Raw genomic sequence first — 8,629 nt, forward strand, 5'->3', positions numbered from 1 at the left:
TAGACACAAACTGAGGACAATATTTCCTGACATACAGGGTTTATTTAATTGTGTGAAAATGTAGCACGTTTAAAAAAAATACCGCGATAATACCGAAAACCGTGGTAATTTTGGTCACAATAACCGTGAGGTTAAATTTTCACACCGTGACAGCCCTAACACAGACTATTTTAGATTAGGTTACATTTCCTTTATTCCCAGATTATGTAGTTTGTAGCACTCATTATAATGTTGTCGAAAATTTCTGGCCAATCCACGTGATCGGTATCGGTGATCGGTATCGGTGATCAGCATTCTTTGATATCGGTATCGGTGATCGGCAGCAAAAAACCTGATCGGTGCATCCCTACTTAAAACTAGATGGCTTTGAGTAATTTGTGAGTTCTAGAGCAAGCTTCAGACCGGCCATCTTTAGCAAACCTCTTCAACCAGCAAAGATTTTGCCACGTCCTCAAAACTTTCAAAACCTTTTTCACACCTGCAAAGCTGATAACAACAAGATAGTTTCCTGCAGAACAAAGCTGATATTGCGAAACTCCTTCACAGTTATTTTTAAGACGCAACCAGTTTCATCAGTCGTTGTGACCCGGAGACATTTCAGGACCGACCTGGTCGCACTTAGGTCTCTCTACCCATCTCGTGCTTTGGGTCATCACTCCTCCTGACATCTCAGATCCAGACAGGGGTCTCCAGAACGGGTGGGGTAGACACTTCAGACAGATTGCATCTTGATGCTTTTAATAAGAAACAACTTAGCTTATTTGCAAGACAAATTCTTTTAAATCCAGGACTCAGCTTTCTGAGATATGGAGATTCTTATTACATTATATTTACACATAAGTTCCAGACGCCATCCTTTAGTTCGCATCCACTCACAGTAAATAGTAGTTTAAACAATTTGTCAAGTCTTAATTGTTTGTAAAATGCATTCTTACTTTTGTAAACCTGACTGTTTCTTGAATCAAAGTGAAGTGTGAACAATTCCCTAATGAATAAAAGAATCTTAGAATCTTCTGACTAAAACAAATAAAGACTAGGCAGGGTGATATTCTATATTTAAATAGAGTATTACAGCTTATTGGTCTCAATTGGTGTTCATAATATAAATAGCTCTTAAAGCAATTCACTTAACCCAATATATATATATTGAGATAAGTATCCAGTTTATCTAACACTACAGTTGCAGTAATGTTTCACCAAGATCTTGCATTGATGATGGTAGAGTCTGACCGCTGCACAAAGCCTTCTCCAGCACATCCCAAAGATTCTAACCCTAACCCAGCTACACAAATGGTGAGTCTCACTCCTTTGAGTTCTCTTTGCATTGTGTGTATGGAAATGCTCTTTCACTATTAAACATAGTAGCCCTTAATTCTACTCTTGTTTCTCTTCAATTTTCAAAGGGTTCAAATGAAGGCAACTTTGGTTACTTGAAGTAACCAAACTTCAAGTAACCAACCGCTTCAGTTCGGCCTGTTTGGTTCAGTCAACTCACGTACCATTTCGGTTAATTTTTTCCATTAAATAATGAATTTTTATTTGCATGATTTAAGTGCAGCAGATCAAAGTTCCTAGGCATGTTTCCGCACGGACGATGCATGGAGTGACGCATGATGGCTGCACACGCCCAATCTCCATTTAAAAAATGTGATTTGCAAATTCTGATCAACGCCTTTCAGAGCGGATCAAACCAGCTGGCTGTCACTGCTACTGCAGAGCCTGTAGAGACTAAACGGAGCATTGCATCACCCCTCCCTCCCTTCTCTCACACTGTGCAGGCATGCAGCGGCAAAAATGTAAACAAACATGTCTGCTGAACTTTTCCCCGGGACAACTGATGTAAAGTTTTCATCCTACAATGAAAAATGGTGCGGAGGACGCTCGTTATTTAATACGAGTTTTAAGAAGGAACTCTGGGCAGTGTGAGGTGAGTTTTTTAGGTTCCCTGCAGAAAAAAAACAGGAGCATCAATGGTCAAAAAACACTTATGTATGAGCGTGACACTCATAGCTGCGCAAATAACCTGTGAAATAATTAAAGACATCATGATAGATCAGAAGCCTAATGACACCTGGTTCTGCTCACTATGGGAGCCGCTTTAGATATTAAATAAATAAATACAACAATAATATACCGAAAATTAATCGAACCGAGCTCCTCAAAACACTGAACCAAACTAAATTTGAATTTAGTGCACCGTTACACCCCTGCTCACCAGGGGTCTCATTTATCAAACGTTGTGTAGAATTGTTACTACAACCGTACCTAAGCTCAGCAAAAAAAAATGTACTTACGCCAAGTAGGTTTGTGATCTATCAAACATGGAGTACGCACAGCTGCACGCAATCTCCGCTTCATAAACCGGAGACTAACGAGAAAGTTTCTCAGCTGCTTTTTAGTCACATCCCTCCCTCACCACGCCCACTTACTGCCATAAATGGTCAATGCAAAGTGCCTTGTGGATCTCACGCATATACATAAGCCGGCTGTTGCAGCGCTCCGCCAATGACGATGGCGACCGTAGATCAAGGCAGATCAAGGAAGCGCTATTTCACAGAGGCAGATTGAGGTCCCTGTGAGTGAGGTGGAGAAATGAAAGGAAGGGCTGTTGCAAAACAAATAAGAGAAAATCCACGGAGTGGCACAGCGTTGCTGAAGCCGTCAATGTTGTGAATTCTTCAGAGAGATCTGTGGCGGATATAAAAAAATGGTCAAATTGGGATTTGATCCCCAAACTCCCAGGTGTAAGTCACGCACGCTAACCAGTCACCCAAACAGAGTTCTCCCCTGTCCAAGTAACCAGGGTGCATGATCAATCGGGTCACAGTGACAGGACACACACATTGCCACAGACACATGACATTCTGTCTCAATCTGCCCCCCTGCTGATATTCTGCATTCCGTATTCTGCGTTTCAGGCTGTGTGTGTGTGTGTGTGTGTGTGTGTGTGCGCGCGCGCGCATGTGTGTGTGAGTGTGTGCGCGTGTGCGTGTGTGCGTGTGGGGGGTCTTGTTCTGTGTGAAAACGAAGCAGTACAAGTGATAATGCTGCAGGATTTCATGATTGTATCCTTCTCAGCAACAGCACTGCAGGTGCTCTCCATGTCCAACATGTGCGTAAGCCAGGTCCTTAGTCAACTTAAAGTTGCGCACATTGTTCCGCTAAGTTTTCTTTCAGAAATCCCAAAGTTTGCGTGGAAAGTTTCTTACGCAGTTTTCCGACCTCGTTTTGTGCGTAAGCAAGCTTGATAAATGAGGCCCCTGCATATTTTCTTCTAGCTGATTTCACCAAACACTTAAGTGATCATTGATCATGATCATGCAGCCTTTTTTTCTGCCCACATTTCTTCCTTGAAGACGATGGGTCCCCTCGATCTTCAGCTTTTAATAATGCTTTGGACTGTTCTTAACCCAATTTAGTCATTTCTGCAATGTTTTAAAGCCTTTAGTGTGAGTGTTTAGGTTACTCTAAGATTTGGTATTTCAGCAGGACTGATGAGGGATGGTAAATTTTCTCCATTGTATTTAGGCCAGAGAAGCTCAAACTGAGCAAACTGGACTTTAGACAGTTCAGATTGCAGCAGCCTGTCTGAATTAAGATTTAACAGCAGTATGCAGAACTAAAAAAAATGAATAAATAAAAAAGAAAGATAAATTAAGCTTCAGGGATCTGCTACGTCATTAGACTTTCTCTACAAAACTCAACAAAAGCACATTTTTTACTAATTTTAAATATGCAAGTTTCTATTCTGTCAGAATTTTTAAAAATGCTACATTTGATTTAAATGCTTGATCTTGTTGCCACACCTACAAAAATGAGACATGTCAAAAGTAAGCCGAGACTGTATAAAATCCTTTATGTTTAGTGGAAAGATCATGACACTGTTGAGTATACTTCCTGCAGGAATTATGTGGTAACTCATTAAGAACAAATATCATGTAAGCTGCAGGATGTCAGATTATTTCTGATCATGAAAGCCCTGGAAAAAGTGCAGAACTTGGTGAGGTGAGAAAATAAGAGTCCATTTGGTGTCACCTCTGCAGCTACAGTCAAAAATTCTTCCAATGATGAAACCATCAGAGTGTGGCGGTGCGTTATAGCGGGAAGCCTGTGGTCACCATGCTGCTAAATTACCCTGAAGCCTCAGTGAGCTGCTGCTGCCGTTTAGGAAAACAGACTGAATTCTTGTTGACAGCTTGGCTTAAAAAGAGCTCAGAACCTGCAACAAAACACAAAAAATCCAAGGGTATTTTTTTAAACGTTTTGTTAATAGCCTGGAAAGCTAAGGGAAGGTTGATGTCTCTGGACCCATGGGGTGAGTCATACCTCCAACTCTGATGGAGGGGGAGAGGGAACCAGGGGAACAAGTTAGCTGGAAGATGAGAAAGTACAAGAAAATATTAATGCAAACACGAAGAGAGAACAACCTTCTGAGTTCAGGCTAGAACAATTTCTCTGAAGCTATCATTTGAGCAAATCTGACACTTCACAAGAAAGAGCATCTAAAACTCTTTAAGGTCCAGAAGCCAGAGAGAGAAATACATCCTGCAAGGAGAACAAAACCTATTAAAAATGACAGGAACACAATTAGTGAATATACTTTAGAGCGGAGACAGAGAAACACAGAACATTCCTCTGATTCTTCAGGTTTTATTTAGCACAACAAAATGGAACAGCTGAAGTGACACTGAGCGTAATATTCTAACATGAGGTTCCACGAATTATGAGGCTGTAGAGATAAAAGACTTGGTGACATTAGTATCTGGTGTATGCTCACCGTTCCCCATAGCTTCCCTTTTGTTTATTGCACGTGAAACTGTTCTAACCTAGCCTAGAAATCCAGACAGACCGGAGCGGTGAAAAAGATCTTGCTCTGCAGGTTGGTCTAGCCACGCTCCATAGTTGCCTCAGCAGGTCTATTGTTGGCCCATTTTTAGGTCTGGCCAACCACAGCGCTCTATGTTTGTAGAGAGACTTTAGGTGGGCTTAGAACCAGAGCTCCGACAGAGAAAAACTACAAAGATGGCATCTGCTCAGGATCGGTGCTCGTTTGAAATGGCTTTAGCATTAACTTTGGACCATTTAGACATGGGTTTTTCTGAGACATGAGCAGATAGGAGTATTTAAGTCGTTTATTTAGAAAAATAATGTACTTGCTTCTTCTTCCTCTTCGTCGTAAGTGCATGGCGGACTGACCTGCTGGCTGATTTCTGTAGCAATAAATGCTTCTTATTGTTTGATGCTCTGACTGGTCCAAGCTCTGTCCAATACCATGCACAGACAGTTTGAAAAGGCATCTGAATTCTGCCTAATGGCTGGGGTCTGTCTGTGGGTTGTGGCCAGACTATATATATATATATATATATATATAGGATGGTGTCCAATACAGATCTTGTCACCAGTCCCAGCACATATAATCCACAGTTTCACCAGTTCACAGTCAGATCCTACAGCTTGTTTACTCCTCTATGCTCTATCTGAACTTTGTCTTCTTGTTTTCTGTTGGCTTTTTGTTATATTTTCTCCCTCATCATCATTGTCTCTATTAAAGATGTCCTTCACTCATGTTTTGAATACATATAGTAGGGATGAATGCCTTGCAAGTCATCCTCTGGGGAAACAAAGCTCCAGTGCATCTGTTTCAGCACAGAGAATTCAGTCAAATGAGAAAGTAGCTTCAGACGACAGGATTCCCTGATATTTGGACATCTCGTCTCAGATTGACCCACAACAATGCGACTCTACCACTGACTCTATTTGCTCCGCAACGTGGATGTTTTATCTCCACATATAACACAAGCCGGAAGGAGCTCAAAGTAATTTTAATGAAACATTTGCGTTTAAAGCTAATCACAGGATGGAACTCAGGACAAGATTCAAGTTCTTGTGGTTTTACAACCCTGATTAAAAATGTATTATAAAAATATCTATGGACAGCATAAAAACAACTGAGATTTGGGTTTTTTCAACTCAAATCAGAATCTTTTATTAACACCAACCAGCTTAATGCTATTTTATATGCTGCAATAGAGCCTCTACACAGTTAAACATAGGGGTATGGAACGCGTACTTTGTTGTGCCCCAAAGGACAGAAAAGACATTAACCCAGTCTAAAGACTTATGTTGGACCTCAGGGTATTTATCTGTCTTTTTTTTTTTTTTGTCTGAATAGTACATATGTGTTATTTAGTAGTAAAAGGTGCATATTTGTACCGATTCTTTCAAAAAGTACAATTTCTGGTTTATGATCTCTTTCACTAAAAACCATCCATTAGCAAAGCTACCATTGCAAATAAATTTCATAGTTTCACTGTTCACCATTTTGTAAGCACAGAAAGATCATTGTAAAATTATTTGTTGGATTAAAAATAATGAACAATAAATTTAAAAATGTGTTAAAGTGACAATGTGTAGTTTTCACCATTAATCTCTGGAAATATCCATCAAAATGATGTTGTAATTAATTAAAAGATGCCCAGTTGTTGAAAAATATTGGCATTTTCATAACATATAACCATAAAAATCTGTTCTAAAATTCACAGGAGTGGGTCGAAGTTTGTGGGTGGCGCCATATTGGATGCCATGTTTCCTTCTATGTGAGGACCAAACAAATTTACTGATTTGTAACAAATGATTACAAAACTTTCACAATTACTAAACTTTGTTGTTTTACAAATTTACCTCTTCACTCGTTGCCAGTGATGAAAGAGAATCTGATGTTTTTATTTTGCTGGAGGTTTTGCTCCCAGAGAGTTTTGACCCTAATGGCCATCTGTTGGTAAGGTCCCACATAGGCGCAATCTCAATACTCACACTGTATCCTGCAATCTTCAGCAAAGTGCACTTGGAGAAAGTGAGCTGAAAGGCTTCGAGTGCATAGTACACAAGTGTGCAAATAATTGCAGAATTGAGACAGGAAGCATTGCGTCATCAACCGCTACACATGCTGGGATTCTGGTCACTGTGATACTTTTTTAAACAACTTTCAAACAATTAACCAAACAATTATTTGAAACAAATTTATATTCATTGCTGCTTTGTCTAAAAGTTTCAATGCATCAACTAATCATCCTAAAATTAACAACTTTCATTGGAAAATACGTATTTTTAAAAAAGGCACTTGAGCCTTTTCTCCCGCAGCAATGGATTGTGGGTAATACCCTTTACTGAAGTCTGCATCGCTGTGAACTTGGGTGAACATCTGTGTGTCTCCACGATCTTCAGTGTCTGGTCTGAAACTATTCTCATGTCAGTAACTGTTTTAGCATCATTCAAAGTATTGATGTAAAAAGGTCCTATTTGTTGCCTTCCTGACACACGAGGGACCCGGCCACCAAGAGAGGTCACAGATCTATTCTCTGTTTTAGTCATTTCAGTTTCTTACATAATCTAAAATGACAGCCACTGATGTGAAATTCTAATAACCCACCTGAATCTATGTTTCACCCTGATAGTCTGGTGAAGAGGAGTTCAGTCTGGCAATACTGGTTCTGGAAGACACGACGAAAAGCCTTTCATCAAGTCACATTTGTGGAGCACTGTTCCTGAAAGAAATCATTCAGAAATGCAAAAGATGATGGAAGTAGTGGCATCTTTTTCTTACCTGCACAAATTGACCATTGACTCTGTAAAGTGGAAGGGATTGGATTATTTGGGGGAAAATAGCTGAAACTGCCAGAAGCTTTCCAACATTGTATGCTCTGCTGCTTTTAGTCTGCAGCTGTAGCTGCCTCCTGTCCTTCACAGCTTCAGATGGTACTCATGCTGGGCTGAAGGGAGTATTGTGAATTAGCTCATTTAATTTAAATGTGTCCAAAATAGACTAACTGAGTGATGAAAGAATCAGTTAACCCAGCTCAAGTAGGCAAGTCTAAAGTGTGGCCCGGGGGCCTACTGGCCCTTGGAGTGATTGTGTCATTTCCATTTCAACAGGTTGTTGATGCAGCGTTAAACTTTTGTATGTTCAAAGTTTGACTAATATGCCTATTTTGGACAAAAGAGCTATATAAAAATAAAAATTCACCATAAAATACTTTTTGCTTTTTTAAATACAAAAATGTCATTTTGAGGCATGCAAGAATTAAATTGACAGTTTTGGGAATTGTCTTGACAAGTTTGGATGCCTAAGTAAAGTGAAGATAACTTTGATAATAGTAACCAAATTTTAACACAGGATCACCCTGGACATTTTTACATTACATGTACTTGTCCTTCTGAACAGACAACAAACTCCTGAAACTGCCCTAAAAACCCTAAAAGGTTGTGATTTGTATTTATCTATTGTTTCAAAAAAATAATAAATAATATTTATATTCTGGTGAAAACAGCACCATTCTTTGATGTGATGTAAACTGCAAATAATGAAAAATTCGAATTTGATTCAAATACACTGCTAGGCCAAAAATACATCATCATCATCAAAATAAAACAAAGGTCACACACTAATATTTTGTTGGATCGGCTTCAGCTTTATTTGCAGCACATATCCAACGTGGCGTTGTTTCGATAAGATTCCGCAACGTCACCAGATTTATTTCCATTCAGTGTTGCGTTAATGTTTCACCAAGATCTTGCACTGATGATGGTAGAGTCTGACCACTGCACATCCCAAAGATTCTCGGTGGGGTTA

This window comes from Nothobranchius furzeri, chromosome 9 (assembly GCF_043380555.1).
Source record: "Nothobranchius furzeri strain GRZ-AD chromosome 9, NfurGRZ-RIMD1, whole genome shotgun sequence".
Lineage (NCBI taxonomy): Eukaryota > Metazoa > Chordata > Actinopteri > Cyprinodontiformes > Nothobranchiidae > Nothobranchius > Nothobranchius furzeri.